The 18,521-nt window shown below is 36.1% G+C and overlaps 1 long non-coding RNA gene across 1 annotated transcript in view; it reads right to left on the reverse strand.

The window, feature by feature from the left end:
• Positions 1 to 1,462: 1,462 nt before the first annotated feature.
• The window catches only part of LOC130457485 (uncharacterized), a 47,634-nt gene continuing 30,575 nt past the window's right edge, over positions 1,463 to 18,521 (reverse strand). Inside the window, exon 3 of the long non-coding RNA XR_008916718.1 lies at positions 1,463 to 4,477. This is a non-coding gene — a long non-coding RNA (uncharacterized LOC130457485). The remainder of the gene's footprint in view (positions 4,478 to 18,521) is intronic.

The following is an 18,521-nucleotide window of genomic DNA, read 5'->3' on the forward strand; positions in this document are numbered from 1 at the left end:
CAGGACTTATCAGTTATGATTTGAATTTAGGACCCATAACTAGAAATTTAGTTCTCCAATTTTTCTGTTACAAGTTATGAGCCAGAGTGTGCATTTAGAAACTCATTCCTGTCTTTTCTTTTTGAATCACACTCTCACCTTAGTTCTCTATCAATGCAATTTTTCTCATCTATAATCAGCGACATCATCAAGAAGCAACCAGGACAAATGTTTTTGCCTTGTAGCATTAAAAAAAACAACAAAAAAACAAACCGTGGTTATAATAAGAAATAACATAGAGAATGAATCTTGAGTTGGAAGGGAACCCAGAGGACATTTAGTCCAATTCTCTCATTTTTAAAGATATGGAAATTGACATCCAGAGAAGTTGCATGACTTGCTCCAGGTCACATAAGTAGTGCTTATCATAAGTGGCATTTTAAAATTAATTTTTATTTTTTTTCATTACCAAAATTTCTCCCTATACCCCTTCCACCATGTATCTTTGAGAGTTGTCCCATAGACAAACATTTTTAAAGGAGGGGAAAAAAGAACAAGCAGAAAAAAATCAGTAAAACTCATCAACATGTTGAAAAAGTCTGAAAATATTTGTCATATACCAAAACAATGTACTTCCAGAGATAAAATTTGAAATGAGGACCCGTGTCTTTAAATCCAGTACCCTCTCTACCACAACATAGCAAAGAGGAGATAAATTTTATTGTATTTCTCCCATATGCATTTTAATTCTTACTACCCATATATTAATTACAATAATAACCATTATTGTTAATGATGATAATATTTTGTACCGTCTCTTCAATATGGATTGATACGAGCTAGGAACAAATCTTCACTATTTCATCTAACTAATTAATTTTTTAAATTACTTAATCAAAGTCCCACGAACTTAAAAAATGTATGCAAATATTTCATAATTTCCAAAAGTTTGAAAAGTCTAGTTTTGGAGCTTACATGATCACTTTTACAAAAGCAGTCTAATTCCATACAAATACAAATTGAAAAGACCTTGGCACCTCCTTTGTCTCTGGTGAAAAATGAATCTCATTTGATGACTGACCTTCTAAGCAACTGCAGCTTCTCCAGAAATATATCAGATCTTTTGGCTCCCAGCTGTTGCCTTGCAAGAATCATTACTAGAGTACTCAAGGGAAAACTTGAGCCACTGCTGAGGCTGAACTGACTGAACATTTAAAAATAAAATAAAATAATAAAATAAACTAGGTGTATATGAGTCACAAGTGCAGGGCTTTGATTCCTCAGAGACAAAGATTGAAAGTTTTTATTTTTATTTTTTTTAAATGATTGACTGACAGGGCTGGTTTGGTTTATGCAAAAATCCACTGTAACAACTGCATTTATATGAATTACAAATTAATCTTTTTCAGTATTGCTGTTTTCCTCCCCCCTCCTCTGCCAAAAAAAAAAAAAAAGCCCAAATGACTTGAGTGATAATTGCAGAAATAAAGGTTTTTTATTTATTTTTTTCCCCCAGAAAAGAGTTGTAAGTGGTGGCAAAGCATTCCATTTGAAAGGATTAATTATCACCTTTCATTTATTAAAGTACAGAATTCTTGTGAAATTGTTATGAACACAACAGGAGCACACAGTCACTTTGGGCAAAGACAGCCACACTTCTTGGAAAAATTCCTTGCAAGTTGCTGACTTGTTATTTAGCAGAATTACTTCCTTTCTTTTGCTGAAGCCTACAGAATTCACTCATTCTTTAATGTTGAGTCGCAGTCTCTCTTTTGCTGGACAGAACCAGAAACAGATGCTTCTCTCTTTCTCTTCTTTGTAGGATGGGAAGTTACAGGTTTTGATAAACTAATAAAATTTGCTTCATTTATTATCCTCTAACTTCTGTGCCCCCAATCACCTAAAAGATGATTTTACAATATTAGGAGCTACATGAGAGTCCCTTGGGAGGTTCAGTCAAGCAGAATTGGTTAGAAAATCAACTTTCCCTTTATGTTTTGGGGACAAGAAGCTCTGGCTAATATAATTTTATTTAACTTCCTGAAATGACATTCTTTCCTATTTCTTTTGGTATCAATCACTGGGTCTAATTTTCATTCCCTTCTTCTCCTTCCCTCCAACCTCCCTCCATTAGACCATTCAGGTGCTGTTCTGAGATTTGCTTTATTATTCAGCTGCAAAGGTACAGTATGTGATGCAGGGAATTTAAAGATTAGATTCCTAGCATACTGATGATAAGCCCTTGTAGATAAGGAGAGAGGAAAAAAAACATTTTTAATTAAAACCAATTAACATGAAATTGGAGTTTCTGGTCATTAATTGTTCACAGAGTGATTTGAATTTTTGAAGCTCCTTGGGTTTTATATTAGTTATTGAAACTAGGAATATGGAGGTCCAGGGTTTTCGTCCTTGAGAGTGACTTTGCCCAGAATATCTATACGACATTTATTTCTAAATGAGAATTCAAGCTAACCTTACTGACTCACTCCCAGAATGGCATTAGTTAAGCCCTCCAATTTGTTTGCTTTGGGAAATGAATGGGAAAATGGATATATATTTAAGTCAACAAATATTTATTTAGGACCTACTAAGTGAAAGGTGTCATGTTAGAGGTCAGAGATGTAAGGATAAAAATGAAATAATAGCTGCCCTTCCAAGAACTTATAAACCAACAAAAGGTCTAGGAGTGGGAGAAATATATACGGAATTTCCAGTGCTCCTTTGCCACATCCCACTCTACCCCCAACAATAACAAAATACTTAAAGAATTAATTTTTTTATTTTATGTATTTTGTATCATTCTGTATTGTCTTTAAATGATCATTTCTATGTCAATAACAGAAACATCTATAATTCCAAATGTAATTTCTCCCCTTGAGCACATTTCTAACACTTGTTGAATGTTTTGCATCTCTAATACTATATGAACAAATGTAAACTGATCATTCATATCCTATTCCCACTCCCCACGAAAATCCAAAGCTCCAACATTCCCTTTTTACATGTCTTATTGACACATTTTCTTTTTTCTTTTTATATTACCACCATTTTCAACACTCCTTCTCAGTGTCATCCGTTATAAAAAATAATTTAGAATAGAGGCATAGTAAGTTCAGCAAAACTAAGCAACATGTCATTTAAGTCTAACATATTCATAAACCTTCATTTTTCTTGCCATTCTAGATATGTCAATCCCAATGACACTGATTTAAAACCTTGAAGTCATCTTTGACTTTTCCTTCTTCACCCCTGTGCTCAATCAGTTGCCTGTCATAAAGATTTTTATCTCCCGATATCTCTCATATCAACCTTTCCTTTATACTACTAATTTTAGTTAAGGATAATATAACCTCTAACACAGGCTATTATGATAGCTTCATAACTCCATCTATCTTGTCTGTCCCTTCCTCAATCTATTCTTGTCAAATTCTCAAATGCTACTTGTTCATTCAATAGTTCTTGTCCCTTCAATAATTCCTTCCAACAGAGTAGAGCACAATCTATCCAACAAAGCCCATCCTGCACTACTTTTGCCTTTTTTTCTAGCAAAGTTTCCATAGGGGAGTCCACCCAAAGTGCAAGGGGTTTATTTACTTTCTCCTGATATCTCCAGCATATCAGTGGAGCACTCTGGCTACTCAGCTGTCATTCCTTACTCTTGCAATGTGTCCAGCTCATCTTTATAGTTCTTTAGTGACATCTTTTATTCCAGTTCTTCTTTGGAGTTGTTCCTTGCTTATGTGAGGAGGGTATTCCTGTGAAATTTCAACAAAAACTGAAGGTCTACCACTGCTAAAATAAAGGGAAGCTAAAAGGCAAAAGAGAAAGTCTTAAAATGGAAAATAGACATTCTTCCCCTCAGGCATGAATAACTTAATATATATGAAGGGGTTAGTGGGACAGGATCTAGAATACATTCATACCTTTGTCCTTAGTCTCTCTTATGTGTATGATTCTCAAAGGAGTAGGGGAGGTGAAGATGTCAGTACTGAAGTCAAACTCTTAAGGCAACATGGAGGAAAAATTGAAGGGTGAGGGAAGCCTTTTCTCATCTCACTGTTGGTGATTAACCATCTCAAGAGCTGAGCCAAGGGATTCAAGGAAAAGACTGTCATTTCTAAGTTGAGTGTCTAATGGAAAATAAGACTCCAGCTAATGACAATGCAATACACCTGGGCCACCCAGTGGCTAAAGATGAAAAAAAAAGTACAGCAGGTGCCCATTGAAGAGCAGGACCAGGTGACTCACAGACCAATTGGTCCAGCAGAGACGCTACACTTAGAGAAGACATAGTAGCTAAGCAACTTGCCTGTCCCGGTCTGGGAGTAACAGACCTGAATAGCCATCAAGTGACCTGTCCAGCAGCAGACCGTCCCCTCCAGCCAAGACACATCTTCCATCAGAGCTGTCAGTCTAGTGGAGATACAAAGAGCCATTTCGAGGAAGAGCAGCTCAGCTGAATAGCAGAGTGCCTTGTAGTAAACTCTGTGATAACCATCTGGAGGGAGAAAGGACAATGAGGCTTAATAGTACCAGAGCTATGATTTACTTTGGTCATGTATGTCCTTTATCCCTGGATCTCACTGCTATTGCTCTTTAAGTTTAAGCCCTCTCTTTTCCCCTCCGAGTCTCTGGTTATTTGGGGGTGGGGGTGGGGGTGGGGGTGGGGGGATAGTATGCCTGGTGTTTGAGGGAAATTCTTTTTTTTTTTTTAAACCTTTACCTTCAGTCTTGGAACTATGTATTGATTCCAAGATGGAAGAGTGGCTTTAAGGGCTGGACAATAGGGGTTAAGTGACTTACCCAGGGTGGGGGAAATTCTTTGTAACTATCGCCCTTTCCATACCATTTGAGTAAATGGCTTTGGGACAGAGTTTAGTGGTAAATGAATGGGAAACACTCAGACTAGAGATCACAAGCTAGTGTTTAAGAGGATAGTCAGTTATTCCTAGAACACTGGAGTAGTAATGACCCATCCTCTGGGAATTCAGTCTTCCAGCAGAGGGTAATTTAAGCAAGTGAACTTCAAGGGTATTACAATTACGTGTTGAAACCTGCTGAGACCAACCTTGTGCCTTTGGGTTGCTCGTTTTTAGTTCTTCAGAGGTAGTGATATTCCAGGTCTCATGACCGCATAGTTGTGTTGGTAAAGTGTTTGTACTGAAAACATCTCTTCTTATGCCATTGCCAAAATAATCGATTGGTCTGATCACTTGACTTCCCTGCTCAAAAACTTTCAGTGGGTGTTCATTACTTACTAAATTATATATAAACTCCTTTCTTTGACTATTAAGCCTTCCCCATGGAGTGTCAGCTCTATCTGACCTGTACAATCTTTGACACTCAACATTCCAATCAAAGCAGATTATGTGATTTTCCTCATTTTATTCTGTCCATTCCCACAGCCAGACATTTTTCTCAGGACTTCTAATAATAATAACAATAACATTAACTAACATTTGTATAGTGCTTATTACATGCCAGGCTCTATGCTAAACATTTTACAGGGATTTTCTCATTTGACCTGGGAAGGAGGTATTATTATTATTATTATTATTATTATTATTATTATCCCCATTTTATAGAGGAGGAAACTGAAGCAAGCAGAGTTTAAATGACCTGCTCCAAGGTTACAAGCTAGGAAGTATCTGAAGTAGGATTTGAATTTAGACCCAGTGCATTATCCACTACCCTGCCTAGCTGTCTTCTTTCCTGTGTGTGAAATGAACTCACTGCGGAAAGAAGACCAGCTTATTGAGATAGCTAGGTGGCTCTGTAGATTAAGAGCCAAGCCTAGAGATGGGATATGGGGTGGTTCTGGGTTCAAATAGAACCTCAAACATGTCTTAGCTGTGTGACCCAGGGCAAGTTACTTACCCCTATTGCCTAGTCCTTACCATTTTTCTGCCTTGATCCCAGGGCTAAAAACAACAAAACAAAAACACACTATTGATTGTAAGATAGATGGTAAGGATTTAATAAAAAAGAAAGAATGTCAGTTTTTTAGTCAGAGAAGTTATGTTCTAATCCTACCTCTGATGCAAACCATGTGGGCAATTTTGGCCAAATTACTTCCTCTTTCCTGGTCTCAGTTTCCTCATTTATAAAGTCAAACATTAGTTCTAGATGGCCTCTGTTGACCTGTTCAGAATCTGGGATCTTAAGTAATCCTTCTGGTCCTTCAAAATCCTGAACAGGTGCCACCTTCTTCAGTCCTTTTACCTATGAGCAAGTTTTCCCTCTCCAAACTCCTTGTCGTACTTGGCTGGGATCTCTCCTTGGCACTTAGTAATTGTCCTTTGCATCCTATTCTCTTGAGTACCCATCTTATCTTCCTCATTATATATACCATAAGCATCTTGAGGCTAAGGACTTTTTCATTTTTCATCTCTATTGCTGGTGACTAACGCCATTCCTTGCATTAGTGTGAGTGCTTTGTAGATATTTATTGAATGAAACTGGAAAGAATAATGCCACGGCCATAGTTAAATGGCAGCGTGGCATTTTCTCCCATGTGCTTTGGTTTGTAACTGCTCCAATATTTGAGGAAAGAGAGGATGAAGAAAGGAACAATACAACATTGGGAATTTGGTGTCTACTAAATGAGTAACACATTTCCAGGAGAGGAAGGATTTAGAATTATAGTTTTCACTCTCTGTTCTTAATTCATGATGTAGCCTATTTCTCTTGACCAAAAGATATTGAATCATTTCAGTAGGAAGAAAATAAAGCTAGAGAGTGAGCCTGGAGACAGCTTCAGGCATAGACTGGGGGCCTGCCTTAGGGATCTCAACTTCTGTCCAGTGAAAGATGTCAAGTGCTCTAGGGCAAGGGAAATGTCTCTTCTTCTTAAAACAAAGCTGTACTCAGATCAGGAGTCATTCTCCAATGCTGAGGCAGCTAAACAAGACATCCCAGCTAAAGTTCCTGCTCAGTAAAAAATGCCTTATTAAAAACATTAAAAAAATAAAGTGGTATGCCTTTAGATTTGATAGTTCCTTATAGATGAACATGTGTTATCAATTAGTCAATCTGCAAACATTTTTTAAACATTTACTAAGAGCCAGGCACTGTGTTAAGCACTGGGAATAAAAGGAAAGATGAAAACAGTCCCAGCCTTAAAGAACTTACATTCGAATGGAGAAGATACAGATTTTATAACAAATATAATTATATTTATAGATATAAATATAATTATATTTTATATATTATTTATATGTATTATATTATCTATTTATATGCATTATATTATCTATATATTATGTTAGATATATAATAGATAATATAATACAGAAATAAATAAACAAAACAAACAAATAAATGAAATAGATAAATGAAATAAAAAATAAATATAGATAATATAGAAAATATATATTTATTTATATGCATAATTATATATATATATATATATATATATATATATATATATATTAGACAAGCAGGGTGAAATTTCCCAGGATCACCCAGCTAGTAAGTGTCTGAAGCTAGATTTGAACTTAGATCCTCATCATGCCAAGCCTAGCACTCTAACCCACTGGACTAACTTAACTATCTGCCCCCAGGTATACAAGTATCAATAGGATCCATGAAGAGGAGATAACTTCTCTGATCCTCTAGTTTGATGGGTTCTCTCCCTTGTCGGGTGGTACAATAGACAGTGTGCCAGGTTTGGATTCAGGAAGATTGATCTTTGTAGCTTCAAATCTGGTCTCAGATATTTACTAGATGTGTGACTCTGGGCAACTCAGTTAGCCCTATTTGCCTCACTTTTCTCATCTGTAAAATGACCTGGAAGACCAATTTGCCAAGAAAAATCCCAAATGAAGTCACAAAAAGTCTGATAGGACTGAAAAAAAAAAAATAAGAACAACTCCCTCATCCCATTTTGTACAACTCTTATGTACTTACCATAATGAAACTTACATTTGTGTGTGTGTGTGAAACTATCTTATATCTTCCCTCCTTTCTCCCCAAATCTGTACTATAAACTCCAAAGGCTAGATCTAGGTATAGCATATTTTACATAGAATTCAGTCCCTCATTATAGCTATATAATTCTCAGTGTGAGTAAAACTATCTGTCTTGTTTGACTGGTCCAGGCTCTCCCATAAATCCTCCACAGCCAGGTACCATCTTTTCGGTTTTCTAAAACATTAGCTGGATATCATTACAACAGGTGTGGTGGTTGTACGTTAGTCAAGTCAACAAATATTTATTAAATACCTACTATGTTGCCCAGACACTGAATTAACTTATAGTGTTATTATCACATATCTTTTTTTGTTAAAGGAACTAGTTTTATTTAGCCTTAAGATGATTCAAAGACTTTTGAAGTAAACAACTGGCAATTTCTCTATCAAATTGAATTGAATCAATATCAACTTCTTATTATTTTGTTAAAAATGTTTATTGTTTTCCAAACAATTGCATATATCTCAGTCAGAAAATATTTAAGTGCCTACTAATTCCCTGGCATTGATACAAAGAAAGGCAAAAGACAGTCCCTGCTCTCAAGGAGCTCACAATCTAGTAGGGTAGGCAACATGGAAACAACAATGTACAAAACAACTGTACACAGGAGAAATTTAAGATAATTAACTGAGAGAAGGAATTAGAATTAAAGGGAATAGGGAAAGCCTTCAGTAGAAGGAGGGATTTCAGCTAGAAGTTGAGGGAAGCCAATATGCAGTTGAGGAGGGAGGGTATTCTGGTCATTGGGGTTAGCCTGTAAAAATGCCTAGAATCAGGGGCATCTGGGCAATCAGTGGATTGAGAGCCAAGCCTAGTGATGGGAGGTCCTGGATTCAAATTTGACCTCAGACACTTCCCAGCTATGTGACCCTGGCCAAGTCACTTGATCCTCATTGCCTAGCCCTTACCACTCTCCTGCCTTGGAACCAATTCATAGTATTGATTCCAAGATGGAGGGTAAGGGTTTTAAATTTTAAAAATGCCTAGAATCAAGAGATGTTTTCTATTTGAGGAACAACAATGAGGCCACTGTCACTCAGTTACTAAAGATGTGGAGTTGAGTATAGTTTGGAAAGTCTGAAAATTGATATCGAATTAGAAAACATCTTTTATAATTAAAACCACTTAAGCACTAAACTACAATATACTTTTAAACTTTTTATAAACTTCAGGATTACATCTTTTATTTAATCTTCATCACTTAAATGTAAAGCTCTTTTGCCCATCTTCTAGCACAATGTCTTGCACATAATAAACATACAATGAATATTTGTCTTAGTCTTAAATTTTTTTTTTGCCTTAAATATTAAAGCTAATTATCTCTTGCTAGGGGATATTTATTCTTTGGAGATTTTATACTGAATAGCATAGGAAATTGTGAATGTCACAGTTGTCCCATAGCCAAAGCATTGACACCATGTCTCCCAAAAACAAAGGAACCAAACACTGGTATGAGGGTTCTACTGGATTGGATCCCAGAATTCTAGTATAGAATTTGGCTCCCTTGGGTTATTCTGAGAGGATTTGGGAGTAATCTGTGTAACTGAGCCACCTTCACAGACCCAGTTGCTTTTGACCATGACTTATCTTTTGTTAATTCATTGATAACTGTTTATGATAATTCAGCTCTTGATTATTGGATTTTTCTAAAGGGGTCCTCTCTGCCCTTAAATTTATATGGGATTCTTTTCATTTTTTGATAAGAATTTTTGGCACTAGAGAAATTATTTAATAGGATCAAAGATTTAGAACTAGAAAGGACCTTCAAAATTCTCTAGTCTAGCATTCCTATTATATAGGTAAGGAAACTGAGGTCCAAAGAAATTGAATGGCTTGTCTGCTAAGTGACAGTCAGGATTTGAACCCAAATACACTTCCTCTTGCACTACTACATCTAAGCACCTCAACCTTTGCTAAGTGGGTCATAACAGGATTTAATATTTTAAGTATCAACCTCCTATAGAGACATATTTTTTTTTTAAATCCTAGCACTCTCACTCCAAACCTGTGCTTTTGAGGCAGTATGGAGTATCTTCTGACCCACATTGTGGTCTTTATTCATACTTGTCTAAACAAAAATAAGTTACAGTGAAAATCTGTTAACATGTTGAATGAAGGTTTGCAGTTTAGTGGAGTGTTTTAATTTTTTTTTTCTGGAATTTTCTGGAATAGCCTTTCCTCCTTTACCACCCACCGTATCAGTGACTGTGATACAGTTATCCAAAAGTCAGTCAAACTGCTGCACTTTTAAAAGTGGGTCTCATGCAATGTGAGATCCCTGTTGTGAATCAACATTTCACACATGACTCAAATCAAAAAAACAGGCCTGCCATCACAGATGGCAGATGCTCACTTGGAAAACCAATTGAAGATAGAGACAACAGGACTGGAACCAAACATGAAGTTCTTAGTTCACAGTGAGCAGATGCAGATGCGAAAAACAAGTCATGGAACTGTGTTTGCTCCTTCATAATTAAAATGGGAAGAAATGCAATATTTATTCTTAAAAATCATAAAATATTTGCATATTTATACTTTAAAATAACTTTTAGTAAATGTGAAGGAATGCAACACTTGTCTAGTTCACTTCTGTTCATATGTATCATGAAAGAAATGCACATTTTCTTATGTAATTTCTACCATCTAGATAATTTGCCTGGTTTCATCACTGTAAACCCTCTTTTACCTCTTTGTATTCCTGCACAGTGTATCCCTTGGCACAGTGCCTGGAACAGAGCAAGTACTTAATAAATATTGATTGATTAAGTAAGTCCCAATGTAGAAATTTCTTGTGCCAGTGGGGATCAGCCATCCTCCTGTAACTTAGAATCTTTAAGAATTTTCTGGGGTTATTAAGAGATTAAGCAACTTGCTCTCATCACATAGCCAGTGTGTGATAGACGCAGGGCTTGAAATCATTCTTGACCCAAAAGTCTATCTACAATTGTGCCATCATTTCTCAGTAATATCCAATCCTCTGTGACCCCATTTTAGGTTTTCTTGGTAAAGATACTGGAGTAGTTTGTCATTTTCTTCTTTAGCTCATTTTACAAATGAAGGGAATGGAGGCAAAGAGGGCTAAGTCATACTACTAGTGTCTAAAGCTAGATTTGAATTCATGAAGAGCCCAGTAATCTATCTACTTGTGCCATTTAGCTACCCTCCTATTGATAATTAGTAGTTCTCAAACTTCTTGGTTTCAGGATCTTTTTACACTCTTAAAAATTATTTAGAATCCCTCGAAGAGCTTTGTTTATGTATGCCATTTTTATCTATTGGTATTTATTGTATTAGAAGTAAAAATATCTTGTATTATTAGGAAAATAACTTTGACCTCACAGATTGTTAACCCCTTGCAATGGGACTAAGCATTTAAAATTATTTGCCCAGTAACACAACTAGTACGAATAAGTGTTTGAAGGAGGATATAAACTCAGCTCTTCCTGACTTGACTCCTAGAGTTCTATTTGCTGCTTTACCATGCTTCTATTAGGTTACAGAAATCCTCTCCCACCCATATCCACTATGTTTTTGTGGAACAATTATATCATGCCAAGGGGCATTTGAGAATAACAAAAGTGTGAGTGGCAGACTAAAGAGCTTTTCTTTTTTTTTTTTTAAGAAGTAGCAAGGCTGGACCTGGTGGCATATGCCTATATTCCCAACTAGGAGAGACAGAGGTTGGTGGATCTCTTGAGTCTTGGAGTTGTGAGTTACAGAGGATTATGCCAGTTGGATCCAGGAAAAGTCTCTCTATTTTTAGCCTCGGTGAACTAGGGAGACCCAATTGTTAAAAAAAAAAAATAAAACTTAAACCAGGATAGCAAAAAAGAGTTCTGAAAGTTGGCCTGATTCTTAAATTTTGGAGGTATTAGAGAATGAAAGAATCTTAGAGGATCTCCCCTCCAATAATCCTTTATAGTTTTTGTTGTTGAAAATGAAAAGAGAAAGGACTGGCAAAGAAGGAGAATCATCAAGTATTTTTCCTATTGCTGGGGTTTTAGTGAATTACAAGAAGGTCAGGGAAGGCATGAAATGAGGTAAAAGCAAGAAAAGAGCCAAAGAAGAAAATGTTTTCTAAACAGTGAGTGCTCTAGAAATTTTAGCTTTCCTCTTACAGACTGACATTAAATACAATTATTTCTCTTCCTCTGTCATTGATTATCAAACACTAAAAGGTACAAAGACCATGAGTGAGCAGAGGATGGTGTTACACAGTACAACTGTCTGCTCTACATATAAACCAGAAAGAGTGAAGGGTCTTTGAACTACACATTTCCTTCCTTCCCTTCCTCTCTGACAACAGCTGCCACCAGAAGAATCTTGTGGTTTGAAAATCTCTACCCACAGACTCAGTGAAAGATTTATAATTATTTTTTTAAAAAATAACAACTGGCTTTCTAGTCCCAAGTTTCAGTGGTTTTGGTTTCTAAGACTGACATTTTCTGACTTCCTACTTTGTGGAGTTCTGCATCGACAGGAATTTTGTGACATGAAGTTTGATTCTTGTTTTGAAGTTAGCTCAATTTTTATTTGCATTTTTTAAAGGTGTGACATTTGCAGCATGGGTTGAATGATAAAAATCATCAATGACCATTGGCTTGAGCCCCGACCAATGTATTTTTTCTCCAAGGTGATAAATTGATAATCATTTCATCAACTGGATTTAAGGTTGCCTTTTAAAAATGGTTATTTATTCAAGTGTCAAAGTAAGAGTAACTGATATAAAAATCCTCCCTAAATTATATCATCCATTGGTACATCCAAAGTCTGGGTGGAAGTCAAACCAAATTAATAGACATTTATTAAGTTCTTAAAACAAGTCAGACATATGTTAAACACTAGGTATACCAGGAAAGGCAAAAATACATTCCCTCTTTTCAAGAATGGGAGAGACAACATTCAAATAATTATGTACAAACAAGATACGTATAGGTGTGAAAATGGAGATTTGAACGCAGGACTTCAATTCCCAGGAGTCCTTGGTAGCTCCCAGAGTTCCCCATAATCCCAGGTGAGGTCTTCCCCTGGGCCACAAGCAGAGAGGGGTTTTTAAACTCACTATGCCTTCTTCTCGCTCTCTCGCCTTCCGCTTCTAGGGACAGGCAGTTCTCTCTACCTAGCAGGCAATATGTAGGTTGCACATGCATTCTTATTTTGTATTTTCTTTATTTCTTAATCTTAAATAAACCTCAAAAATGTAATACTTTTATTACTAGAAACTAAATTTTTAATCTTAACGTAGGATAAGTTGGAGATAACCAGTGGAGGGAAGACAGTAGCACTGGGGGATAAGAGAAGGTTTCTTCTTGTAGGTGGAGTTTTAGTTGGGACTTGAAGGAAGTTAGGAGGCAGAGATAAGAAGGAAGCCAATTCCAGGCAGAAGGACCCGGATTGAAAATGCCTAGGGTTGGGGGATGGTGTGTCTTGTTTGAGGAACAATATAAGAGGTTAGAATAACTGGAGTGAAGCAATAGTAAGGAAAGGGGGTGTAAAATGTAAGAAGACTGGAAAGCTGAGTGAAGGTAGATTATGAAGCACTTTGGACACCAAGCAGAAGATTTTATATTTGATCTCAGAGGTGATAAGGAGCCATTGGAATTTATTGAATAAAGGCTGAAGGTGAGATGCTTAGACCTGCTCTTTAGGAAGATCATTTTGATAGCTAAGTGAAGGATGGACTTTGCAGAGAAACATTTGAAGGAAGGAGATCAACCAGAAAACCAATGCAATAGTCTGGACATGATGTGATGATGCTTCATCAGAGAAACTTCAGAGAAATTTTTCAACACTGCTATAAAATTAGGGAAATGTCATTTCACAACAGTCTCTCCAGTGGTAGGAAGGAAATTATCCTACCCACATACTCTACACCAGTCTCCTCTCTGACTGCTTCTAAAGAAGAGAAAAGTTAGTCCATCATGCTTCTTTCACTGAATATCTTGACTCAGTCTGTCTCCAAGAGGGTACCTCCATAGCTTAATAGCTACACAACTTTGAGGACTCCACTGAGGCTGAATCCCTAGGGATGTTGATAATCTACCTAGATTCATTTCTTAGAGATGAACAAAACTCCTTAATACACTCCCCATCCCAGTGATTCTGACCCCTCATTTGTCATTATTTAAATCCTTTTCTCTGGCCCTCCTACTGCTCTTTCCTTTATTTCCATTCCTTTCAACCAACCCTTCCTCCCTCTGCCTATGATGGTTCCTTCTAAAGTAATTCTTACCTTCCTCTGTGCTCTCTGGAATATCTGCTTCATAAATAAGAAATCTACTTTTATCTTATATCTTTTCCTTTCCATTCCTTCTGTCTTTTGACTCTCACTGAGCTCTAGGTCTCTCCTGGATTTTTACTCATTCCCTTTAACTCACTGGTTAAATTGAGGGACCTGTTTCCCTTCATGGATTCTAAGCTAGCTCTTTAGCTCCATCACTCTGTAACCCTTCCTTTGAAGTTCATTTCTCATATCTACCAAATAATCAAGATTCTGATAGCTGTTGTCTACTGACCTCCAGGACACTCCCCTTTTTAAATTAGTAATTTCAATGTCTGACTCACAATTATTCTCTCTATTCTAAAATCTCTATACTAAAAGTCTTCAATATACATTTTGATATTCCCTCAAACATCCTAATATCCCAGGACCTCAACTTCCACATATCCAATGACCTGCTTTTCTGCTCCACTTCAGCTGAATACCGAGATTGTCACATACTTGAGCTTGACATCACCCACAGTGTTCCATTTCCATACTGAAGAAATCTGAAATCACCATATCTGAGCACCATTATGTTGTCATTCTACTTCCCTCTGTCTTGAAACTTCAAATCCTGTTCTTTGTACTCATTGCAACATCTAATCTCTCAGCCCCTCAGTTTTTTTTTCCCTGAGTCTTCACCCCTGAACTTGCCTCATTCTTCTTCCATCCCTTTCTTGAGCCATGGTGAATCAGTTTAAATCAATAATCTCCTCCTCAAGAATCATTGTGTCCTTTTCCTATTGATCTGCCAAACCCCAGTCTTGAATTACCCCTGCCACTTACTGCCTTCCCTCCTACTTATATATTTCTGAATGAAGATAGAGAAAATAATGAAACCCTATTGAGTGGGTCCACTACAAATTTATGTTACCTAATTCCAATTGGGCTCTCACTGTAGCAAGGCAATCTTTTTATATGTTCCTAATCAGTTCACTACATCACTCGTCATAGCAGCTTTTCAGACTTATTTACACTTTCTTAAACTGTCCATAACCCCTCCTCTTCTTCTTTTCTTAACTTTCTCATTATTATGGAATATATCATCATCTTCTTTGTCACTGAAGCTCACAATGAAATCTCCATATTTCATCCTGGACTCTTCCTACTCTCTTCTTTCATATCTAATCTCTGACCAAGACCTGTTAACTCTACCTTTGTATCATCTCTTATATATAGACATTTTCCTTCTCTGACACTATTATTCCCCTAGTGTAGGAGAGAGTGAGTTCAAGCTTAAAAAACACATATATCAAAGAGAGAACTCATAGAACTTGGTTATTAGTAATTCTCATATTTCATTTTGGGGTACTCAAAAAGTTCTTTATATAGGAATAGTACAATTTTCTTTGCTGGGTTCCTTTGTAGAACATATATATATGTGTGTGTAAATAATTTATATATACACACATAAATACACATATATTCCATTATTTGTGGTATATGAATTTATATCCATTCTTCCTGTGACTCCCAATGAAGACATTGTTGCCAGTTAATATGGGGATGCATCTAAGAAAACAATAGGAAGATAGGAAGTCCCAAATCCTCCATAACTTTCAATGCTCCTAAGGGTCTCTTCTAGCCAAAGGTATATGGGTAAATAAGGGAGGAGACCTGACCAAGATCAGAGATTTTGCTTCTATTGTGGTTCATCCACATGGATATTCTGGAAAGCATATTTATTCTAATTTCTGGAATGAATTCCTTCTCAATTATTAATTAGAGTGGAGTTGAAAAAATCAATCAGTCCCATGCTTACATAACACTTGGTCTTAAGTAACATATATTCTAATAGGAATGACAACAAGTAAATAAATAATGATGCTAATAACTAGAATATATATAGCACTTTGAGATTGCAAAACTCTTTACAAATATTACTGAATAAAGATAGAGAAATAAATTAGATAGAGAAATTTCTCATTTTATTTTCATGAGAACCTTGGGAGGGAGGTACTATTATTATACTCATTTTATAGATAGGGAAACTGAGGCACAGAAAAGTTGAGTGATTTGCCCATGGATGTGTAACTAGTAAATGTTCAAGGTCAATTCAGGTCTTTCTGACTCCAAGTCCAGCACTCTATCCACTGTCTCACCTAACTGTCTGTGTACATTGCAAGTATATATAAGTTACATAAATGGTAGATGGAAGATCTTAGAAGGGAACCTTAGAAGGGAAGGCTCTAGCAAATATTGAGAGTAGGAAAAGCCTCCTGTTTCCAGTAATTTCAAGGATTCAAAATGCAAAAAAAAAAAATTGCCACAGGTTGCATCAATTTAAGTAATAGAACTGCTAACATGTTGGTTCTCTGTGTAATCTACCTTTGTCAAATATAACTTTTAAGAAAAAGAAGTGTTTTAGTTAAGGCAATAAACATTTACATATCATTTACTATGTGCCAGACATTGCTAAGTGCTTTACGAATATCCCATTTGATGAAGGTAACTGATGAAGGTTGTAGTAATTGATTTGGTATAATTGATAAAATGAAGTGTTTAGATTTGACTTATATGCTTCCTTCTTCTCCACCTCCCATTCCTTTCCTTTTATAGATTTCTGAATTGTATCCTTTCCCCCCCCCCCGCCTTTTAAATGCTTACCTTCTGTCTTAGAGTCAATATTCAGCATCAGTTCCAAAGCAGAACAACAGTAAGAGCTAAGTAATTGTGGGTAAGTGTCTTGTCCAGGGTCCATAAGGAAGCATCTGAGGTCAGATTTGAACCCCAGAACCTCCCATCTCCATGCTTGGTTCTCTGTCCACTGAGCCACCTTGCTATTCCTCTTTTTTATATTCTTAATAGGAACTTAATAGGAACTCAGAATTCCTCCTTTTTCACTAGGCAAAACTTCCAAGTTGTCTTTTTCTCTTTTAGATCAACCTTTGTTGCTACTATTAGTGTAAATTAATCTTACAGTCCCAGAGTTAAGGGTGATTGAACATAGAGAGGTAGTCTAGGTGACAAAAAGAACTCTATGGCTAATGAGATAGTAAAGGTGGTATAACTATAAGAATTCTGAGTCAATCCCTTTTCCTAAAAAGTCTTTATGATCAATAGCTTCTTTTAGTTGTGTGTTCTAGCCTTTAAACATTTCAGGAAGCCCTTTTTTCTTAAATATAACCAAATATTTTCTGTCTCTCTGGAGACAATATAATTAAAATCTAAAAACAACTTAAATGTCATCCATTGACCTTTCATTTTTAGGCCAAAAGGTTTCAAGAGCTTTAATCCTTCTTTATAAATTTTTCAATGGATTATATAGATCCAAATGAGACTCAATAATTTAATAAGGTTTTGACCTATGTTAGAGAGGATTACATTCTACTCTCTGTACATAATATTCCCGTTTAATCATTACAGCATTGTGTTTCTTTGAAAATAACAAAATGTTTCTATGTGGTTGACTCATGTTGAGTTTGTATTCTACTGCATCTCTCACACAATCATTTATTCATTCACTCAGCAAGCATTTATTAAGTGCTCATTGTATGCCAGGTATTGCGCTATGTGATAGAGATAAAAAGTCTCAAAAATGAAGGAGTGCCTTTCTCTAAGAACCTTACATTTGAATGGAGAAGACAATATGTATATGTATGCATGCATGTGTTTATTTACATGCATGTAACTCCTGTAAAGTTACTTTCTATCTACTCTATATGTAAATTGTATGTGCTTGTTGAGTATTGGTAACTAGGTAACATATTGTGTAGAGGTATGAACATAGAGTCAGGAAGAATTGAGTTTAATTTTGGCCTTAGGGCAAATCACTAAAACTTTATGTGTGTCAATTTCCTCATCTTTAAAATGGGTATGATAATAGTTCCTTTTTTGCAGGGCTGGCATATATGTGTGTATAACATATATAATCACATTTATATCACTATATGCATCTATCTATCTATCCATCCATCTCTATCTATCTATCTATCTATCTATCTATCTATCTATCTATCAGTCAATCTATCAATCTATCTAACTACAAATAAACAAAAGAAATTCAAAATAAGGTACTAGTAGCTGATGGGATCAGAAAAGTCCTCATAAAGGAGGTAGAAGTTGAATGGACCTAAAACCAGTATGTCCTATTTGAGACTAGACTAGATTTTATTGGCTTAAATAATCAGATTCATCCTGTTTTTCTTATGGAGGACGGGGTGAGAGGACATGAAGTCGGTGGTAGTAAGTGAGGGCAAGATATTTTTGATTCATTAAGATAACTTGGAATCCATTTTGTATTCCAAGATAAGAGCATTCTCATTCAATTTTTTGTCATCCTAATCCCTCAGTGAACTTAATGAATTAT

Source organism: Monodelphis domestica, chromosome 2 (assembly GCF_027887165.1).
Source record: "Monodelphis domestica isolate mMonDom1 chromosome 2, mMonDom1.pri, whole genome shotgun sequence".
NCBI lineage: Eukaryota > Metazoa > Chordata > Mammalia > Didelphimorphia > Didelphidae > Monodelphis > Monodelphis domestica.